Raw genomic sequence first — 8,256 nt, 5'->3', positions numbered from 1 at the left:
AAAAATGATTTCTTTAAAATCTAAAGCTTAAGCTATTGTTAAAACAGATATGAGTGGTGGCACTGACTGTGCAAATGGGCAAGGCATCCAACCTGACACAGAAGCTGGCAGGCAGGCAACTGCTCTTCTATTACAGTGAAAAAAAAATTATTTATTTTAAATCTAAAGCTTAACCAATTGTTAAAACAGATATGAGTGGTGGCACTGGGCTAGTGGGCACAGTATCCAATGTGAACCTCACACAGAAGCTGGCAGGCAGGCAACTGCTCTTCTATTACAGTGAAAAAAAAGATTTATTTAAAATCTAAAGCTTAACCAATTATTAAAACAGATATGAGTGGTGGCACTGACTGTGCAAATGGGCAAGGCATCCAACCTGACACAGAAGCTGGCAGGCAGGCAACTGCTCTTCTATTACAGTGAAAAAAATTATTTATTTTAAATCTAAAGCTTAACCAATTGTTAAAACAGATATGAGTGGTGGCACTGACTGTGCAAATGGGCAAGGCATCCAACCTCACACAGAAGCTGGCAGGCAGGCAACTGCTCTTCTATTACAGTGAAAAAAAAATATTTATTTTAAATGTAAAGCTTAACCAATTGTTAAAACAGATATGAGTGGTGGCACTGGGCAAATAGGCACAGTATCCAATGTGAACCTCACACAGAAGCTGGCAGACAGGCACCTGCAATTACATTACACAGGAAAAAAAAAAAAAAAAGCAGCCTGATGTTATAGCCCTAAAAAGGACTTTTTGGGGTGCTGTCCTTACAGCAGAGATCAGATGAGTCCTTCAGGATTGTAGTGGACACTGAATACCCTAGCCTAGCTATCAATTTCCCTATCTAATCAGCAGCAGCTAAACTTTCCCTCCTCTCACTAAGCATGCATCTTCCGAATGAATCGAAAATGGATGCTGGGAGGGAGGTTGGAGGGTGTGGAAGGGAGGGAGTGCTGCTGATTGGCTGGAATGTGTCTGCTGACCGAGAGGCACAGGGTCAAAGTTTGCCCAATGATGACGAATAGGGGGCGGATCGAACTGCGCATGTGTCCGCCCGCCGTGGCGAACGCGAACACGCTAAGTTCGCTGGGAACTGTTCGCCGGCGGACAGTTCGGTACATCACTAGAGGTCATAGCTGACTCTACTTAGTCCTTGTGGACCCTATTTAGTTTTAGTGGACCATACTTGGTTCTAGTGCACCCTACTTAGTTCTAGTGGACCATACTTAGTTCTAGTGCACCCTACTTAGTTCTAGTGGACCATACTTAGTTCTAGTACACCCTACTTAGTTCTAGTGGACCCTACTTAGTTCTAGTGGACCTTGCTTAGTTCTACTGCACCCTACTTAGTTCTAGTGGACCTTACTTAGTTCTACTGCACCCTACTTGGTTCTAGTGGACCCTACTTAGTTCTAGTGGACCTTACTTAGTTCTAGTGCACCCTACTTAGTTCTAGTGGATCTTACTTCGTTCTGGTGCACGCTACTTAGTCCTAGTGAACCTTACTTCGTTCTGGTGCAACCTACTTTGCTGCCATGGAAAGTCCCCATCTTTCTATAATTCATGCTATTTCTTAAATTGAATTATGATCTTACACTGGATTCATCATGGAGGTTTGTTTTTAGTTCAATAAACTAATTTACTTGATTTTCCCCTATATTTATATTATTTGCTTTTTGTTGTTGTTGCTATTTTTGCCTGTATTGGTGAAGATACTGATTTTGGAGGCTTCCCTTTTTGGCTCCATTCCATTTCTGACTTTACCACAAGAAAAACACCGAGGAGGAAGCATGTACATCGAGCACTGAATCCCACTGATCTCCTGCCCAGTTTCTCTTCCACTGTTTGTTTACATTTTTTACATTTTGAAAGTATTTGACTTGCGTATTACAGATTTAACTGTAATTATTGCAAAATTAACAGCTACAGTTTGTGTTTGTTAGGTGAGGAGATACAGTCTCTGGAATCTCTATTCATTGCGTAAAAGCCATGGATCTGGGCAGCTAATGTGAAGAGTGAGACATACTTATACAGGGTAAACAGCACACAGAAGAGAAGAAATTAGAATATTGGATAAAGCAGAAGAGAGATATGGAAAATATTGTGCAGTTTCCTGGCAAAGAGCGAAAATGTAAGACAGCTATAACATTTTTAGGTATTTTTAGAGAACGATGGCATTAGTCATGTTCTTAATCAAAGAAGGTGGTTGTCTGTAGTAACTCTCCGAGGATAGGTGATGGACTAAGAATTAAACTATGTCGGTTTTGCTATGGGATCACTCCACCTTAGGTTTTGTCATTGCCTTAATGATGGGCACAGCAAGGTCCTCAGATTGTAATAAAGATAATTTACAAGTCCATCATTCAATCTGAGTCAGTGAAAAGGTATTTATCAGAATGTGGGCAAAGAAGACAAAAAGCAGTAGAAAAAACAGGAGAAAAGCAGTAGTCTCCAGCCTGGCATTAAAGCTTGAGACTTGATGTGATATACAGAAAGAGTCAACACAATCTGCCAATACGGATATGCAGATCTAAGCCCAACTAGTCACGAGAACTAGCAGAAAGAACAGGTAGAAGATCAAAACGCGTGGCAGTAGGGTCCATAGGAGTCACTGTTTAGATCTGGATCACTACAGTTGATGGAAGGGATAAGAGAATATTAGTGTTATTAAAATTAGGCAGCCATTTACAAAAAATAAAAGATGATTAATATTGTGCTACACCAGGCCACTCAGGAGGAGGGTTGATGCCCGCAGGTGACTGTCAGAAAGTCAGTATTTTAAAAGAGAACTTTGCTGTTAGGTAGCGTGGCGGGATCACATTGAATATCTGGCTGTGTAGCCTGGGCTTGTTTCCAGCTGTGTTCTCATTATAATCCTGGAGTTTCGGCAGCAGCTGTTCAAGGGTAGAGAGGAGGGCACATGACATACCTCACTGCTTTGTTAGAGAAGAATTACCAAGTTTTCTTTTGGGCTAGAGTCCATGTTTTTTCTGGATCTTAGCAACACCCCTGGGACAGGACAGTAAGTAGACACAGAAACAGTACTGAGACCAGTGGATAGCACAGGGGCGATTGCCATGGGCACAACATTTCCACACACAAAAAAAAAAAAAAAAGAAAGTAGGTTAATGAACTAAAAAATCTCCCTCACACAGAATATTGCTGAATTCTCTAACATTCTAAACAGTTTTTCAACATGATGGGGCAAAAAAACGTTGTCACGTAACACTTTACAGTAATTCTTGCTAATTTCGGACAAGCAGTTCTTATGTAATCCTTCTCGGTGAATTACATAACGTCTACAAACAGCGTGATTTCCCATTTCAAGATACTGCTGGTATCACATTGATACACCGTAACGAGCGCCTAGATAGCCTCGCTCCTCCTTACCTCATCTCCATGATGTGTGTGACACTGATAGTTGTGTTGCATAATTTCTAATACCCACCTCACGCCTATAGTAATTACATTTCCTAATCCGTCAATTACAGCCCGTGTCCCTAACTCTTCAATTACAGCCCCCACTTCAACCCACTACCAGTATCCCTCCAGAGATTAGGTTCTGGTTCTGCCCCTGTCACTTTGCCACTCTAGGTAGATATCAGCTTAGGAGAAAAAAAAGTGACAGACATGGTGAGAGAGTGACACAGTACGCGTCCTCATTGGTCTCTCTTTCAAAGAAAGCCTGCCTACCAAGAACTGAAGGCTTTGCGCTAACTAACCTATCAGGTTTCTCGTTAGGTGGGATTTGCAGTCGTCTTCTCTCTCTCCAGTGTCTGCAGGCCATGGCAGAATCCGAATAAAAAACATTTTGCATGTTGGGATGTTTGATAGTTAGAGATATATTTACAGAATGAGAGATCGAGTTATAGAGACAGATACAGAATGAGAGATCGAGTTATAGAGACAGATACAGAATGAGAGATCGAGTTATAGAGAGAGATCCAGACCGAGAGAGATAGTTACAGAATGAGAGATCGAGTTATAGAGAGAGATCCAGACCGAGAGAGAGAGTTACAGAATGAGAGATAGTTTTATATTTACTGAGTTACATTAGTTACTGAGCAATTTATTCTTATCACCGTGTGCTGCATTAAAGGAAACTTTGTGCCCAATGTATCTGACTCTGTGAGAAGGAGAGGGAGCGCCTCCTATAGGACATTCTCTGAAATGCATATTCTGTTATTATGGGTAATATTGGGGTGTACAAGGCATTTTATGGACCTCTATTTCTTCATAAATTGATTGTGTCCACCTCAGTCATAACATATGTAAATTTGGAATTACCGTAGTTATAACAAAAACAAATGTTTGGTAAAGTAAGACATTTTACAAACATTTAAACTTCAGCCACAGCGAGGTAAGCAACTCTCATTTAGTTCTTCCCCAGAAATCCTGCGACAGAACTGTGCCCCGGAATTCCTGCGACAGAACTGTACCCTAGAATTTCTGCAACAGAACTGTACCCTAGAATTTCTGCAACAGAACTGTACCCCAGAATTCCTGCAACAGAACTGTACCCTAGAATTTCTGCAACAGAACTGTACCCTAGAATTTCTGCAACAGAACTGTACCCTAGAATTTCTGCAACAGAACTGTACCCCGGAATTCCTGCAACAGAACTGTACCCTAGAATTTCTGCAACAGAACTGTACCCCAGAATTCCTGCAACAGAACTGTAGCCTAGAATTCCTGCAACAGAACTGTACCCCGGAATTCCTGTGACCGGACCCTGTTGATCTCCTATGATGTCATTATGCTGCCCCAGAAGGTAGGTAGAATGCTCTTTCTTTAGTTTAGGAGATAATAATTTTCCAGGGCTGTTTTAACCAATAGAGTGTCAGAGAATCGGGGAAGAAAATGTAAATGTAAGCACAATGATTATTGTAGAATTAGTTTTTGATATTTCAGCCAAATGCTCGGCCTCGCATGATGCTCTGTGCTGTGCAGCATAGATCTTGTATTTCAAACCTGCTGAAAAAGATTTCATATTGTCAGATTGTGGTGAAACGTTCTGTTTGTTTTTTCCCGTGAGCTCTCAGGCAGTTGGAGCTGCCCAGTGCTGCAAGTCTTTGGGTGACAAGAAACTGCTAAACTGCCTTCCTGCAAAATGAAGAGAATGACAAGTCTCACCATTAGGGACCTCGCTCACCACCTGGTTGCCAGATGTAGAGTTACCACAAACGATTCCACCTGTACCATCGATCGCGCTGTCAGTAATGCGGACAATCAATCGTAATATTATCTGGAGGCAACCGAGGCGCTGACGTCCAGCTACATTACAGCTTTATTGTGGGGGACGTAATGGACATTAAAAAAAAAAAAATTCTTAAAAATTAACAGCAAGACTTTCTGGAGGCTGGGTACCATTCATCTTCTGCACTCAGGACAATATGAATCAATTTATCAAAATATAAAATACAGCGCACAGTGTCCATGCAGTGTTTAAAAACATGACTTGGGTGAAAATGAGTGGGGGTCTAGTTATAAGATAAGCCAGCCGCTATTTACAGAGCACCCTGCTTCTGTCTGTGCCAGGCAAATGCTTGTTTATCAGATTAACCTGCTAACACGGACATTCATTCTAGGCTCACACCGTGCAAGGGTTAAATAGGGCGCAATGAGGTGTGTGGCTGTATTCTGTCACCCTTGTAGTTTATATATATAATACTGTTAGAATTTATACACATTATACTATTGTCATTTATATACGGTATATATATCATACTGTTATAAATCATACATATTATACTGTTAGAATGTATACATATATCATACAGTTTATACATATAATATTGTTAGAATTTATACACATTATATCGTTGTTATTATTCATTTATTGCTATTGATCCAACGCTCAGTGTGGCTCTCATTTAACCCCTATCAAAATGTCTCTGTTTCCTTCCATGACTGCCTCACACGCTCTGTCTCTAGTCTTGGGGCTCTGTCTCTCTTTCTCTCTCTTTATTCCTGGGGCTCTGTCTCTCTCTGTCTCTATTCCTGGGGCTCTGTCTCTCTCTGTCTCTATTCCTGGGGCTCTGGCTCTCTCTGTCTTTATTCCTGGGGCTCTGTCTCTCTCTGTCTTTATTCCTGGGGCTCTGTCTCTCTCTGTCTCTATTCCTGGGGCTCTGTCTCTCTTTGTCTTTATTCCTGGGGCTCTGGCTCTCTCTGTCTTTATTCCTGGGGCTCTGTCTCTCTCTGTCTATATTCCTAGGGCTCTGTCTCTCTCTTTATTCCTGGGGCTCTGTCTCTCTCTGTCTCTATTCCTGGGGCTCTGGCTCTCTCTGTCTATATTCCTAGGGCTCTGTCTCTCTCTTTATTCCTGGGGCTCTGTCTCTCTCTGTCTCTATTCCTAGGGCTCTGTCTCTCTCTTTATTCCTGGGGCTCTGTCTCTCTCTGTCTCTATTCCTAGGGCTCTGTCTCTCTCTTTATTCCTGGGGCTCTGGCTCTATTCCTGGGGCTCTGGCTCTCTCTTTTTATTTCTTGGTCTCATTCTTTTTATTTCTGGATCTCTATTTCTGTCTCGCTGGCTCTCTCTCTTTCTGTCTCGCTGGCTCTCTCTCTTTCTGTCTCGCTGGCTCTCTCTCTTTCTGTCTCGCTGGCTCTCTCTCTTTCCGTCTCGCTGGCTCTCTCTATTTCTGTCTCGCTGTCTCTCTCTCTTTCTGTCTCGCTGGCTCTCTCTCTTTCTCTAGTTCTTTTTATTTCTGGATCTCTCTTTCTGTCTCACTGGTTCTCTCTTTATTTCTGGATCTCTCTCTTTCTGTCTCTAGCTCTTTTTATTTCTGGGGCTCGGTTGCTCTCTATGACTCTTTCTAACTTTCTGCCTGTAGAACACTCTCTCTCTCTCTCTCTCTCTCTCTTTCTCTCTCTCTCTCCTATCAGTTTGGAATATCCCAGTGGCACTATGTAGCAATAAACAGTGCAACATTCTTGGAATTTATAGTCTAGTGAAACGCAGAGAACTTCAGCTGCAGTTTAGTAAAAATATCTGAAAATATAATGTTAAACAGTGTTCCTCGATTGTGAACATTTTCAATGTTATTGTTCAGTTTTGAGAAATGTTTAGTGTATTAACCCCAAGATCTCGGTACCCTGAGACATGCGGATCTCCATCCACGACCCCCAACCCCAAATTCCCTTCATTTTCCACCAACTGACTCTCTCCCCCCCCCCCCCCATGTGACACATGGTGAGAGACCAGTCACTTAGGAAATGATATTTACTAAGCAGCGATAAGTCTCTCCTCACGATAGACATATATTTTCTGTAAGTTATCCCTCCTAGGAGAAGCTTGGTTACTGCATTCCCCCCAGAGGAAACACTCACAGAGTTTCTGTAGCCCCATGTAGCCAAAGCGCAGCTAGGCGGAAAAAGGCCTTGACAGGGGTTAGGAGGCGGGCATAGGAGGAAGGAAGGAAGGGATAGAGTTATGGGTAAGTGGGCTTGGCTATTTAAATAGGCAGCCATTTTAGATCTTTCACTTTTAATTTCTACCTTGCCGAGTTTGTGTGCACTCCTGTGTCCACAGATTTGGTTTGGTGGGCCTTTGCTTTTTCTCTCCTCTGCAGGGTCGATGGATGACATGGAGAAGCTGTTAGAGGGGATCCGGTCGGCGGCTCGAGGACGTGGCGTGGACTGGTTGCGGGCCCAACTTGGACCGGCCCTGGCGGGAACAGCGGATCCTGATGGCGGCGCAGGTCGTCCTGTGCGGGCCCGGAGGCCACCGCGGAGGCTGAGCCCGGACACGGGGTCCGGTGACGACAGAGCCGGGAGCCGCAGGGCAGCGGGAGCAGGCCGCGACGGACCTGGTAGCCGCATGGTCCTCGGAGACCTCGGAGGAGCACTTGCAGGCGGGCGGCGGCCCGGGAGGTGAACGGCGCGGCTCCCAGTTCGGGGAGGGCTGCGCCTAGAGCGGGGGCCGCGGACGACATCGGGCGGCCCCCTGGAACGAAAGATGGCTCGGGGTTGCGGCCCGGGAGGGCGCCCCCCTCCACCCAGGACGGGGAATAGCGGGGCCAGCTCGGGAGAGGAGCGTGACCGGCCCCTGGATCAGGCAAGTGGTGCAGGGGGCTCTGGCGGGGGCCCCCTTGGAGTTGATAGCGGTCTGAGTGCTAGGCCCTGGGAACAGAGGTCTGGGAGGGGGGTGAGGGGTAGTCAGGCCCCTACTGGATCTGGTGTGGGAGGGCCAAAGGAGGGGGAGAACACGTGGTAGTGTAGGGGCCACGGATGGAGGGCGTGGGCCTGTGGCCAGGAC

This window comes from Pelobates fuscus, chromosome 2 (assembly GCF_036172605.1).
Source record: "Pelobates fuscus isolate aPelFus1 chromosome 2, aPelFus1.pri, whole genome shotgun sequence".
NCBI classification, from domain to species: Eukaryota; Metazoa; Chordata; class Amphibia; order Anura; family Pelobatidae; genus Pelobates; species Pelobates fuscus.
Note: the sequence above shows the minus strand (reverse complement) of the source record.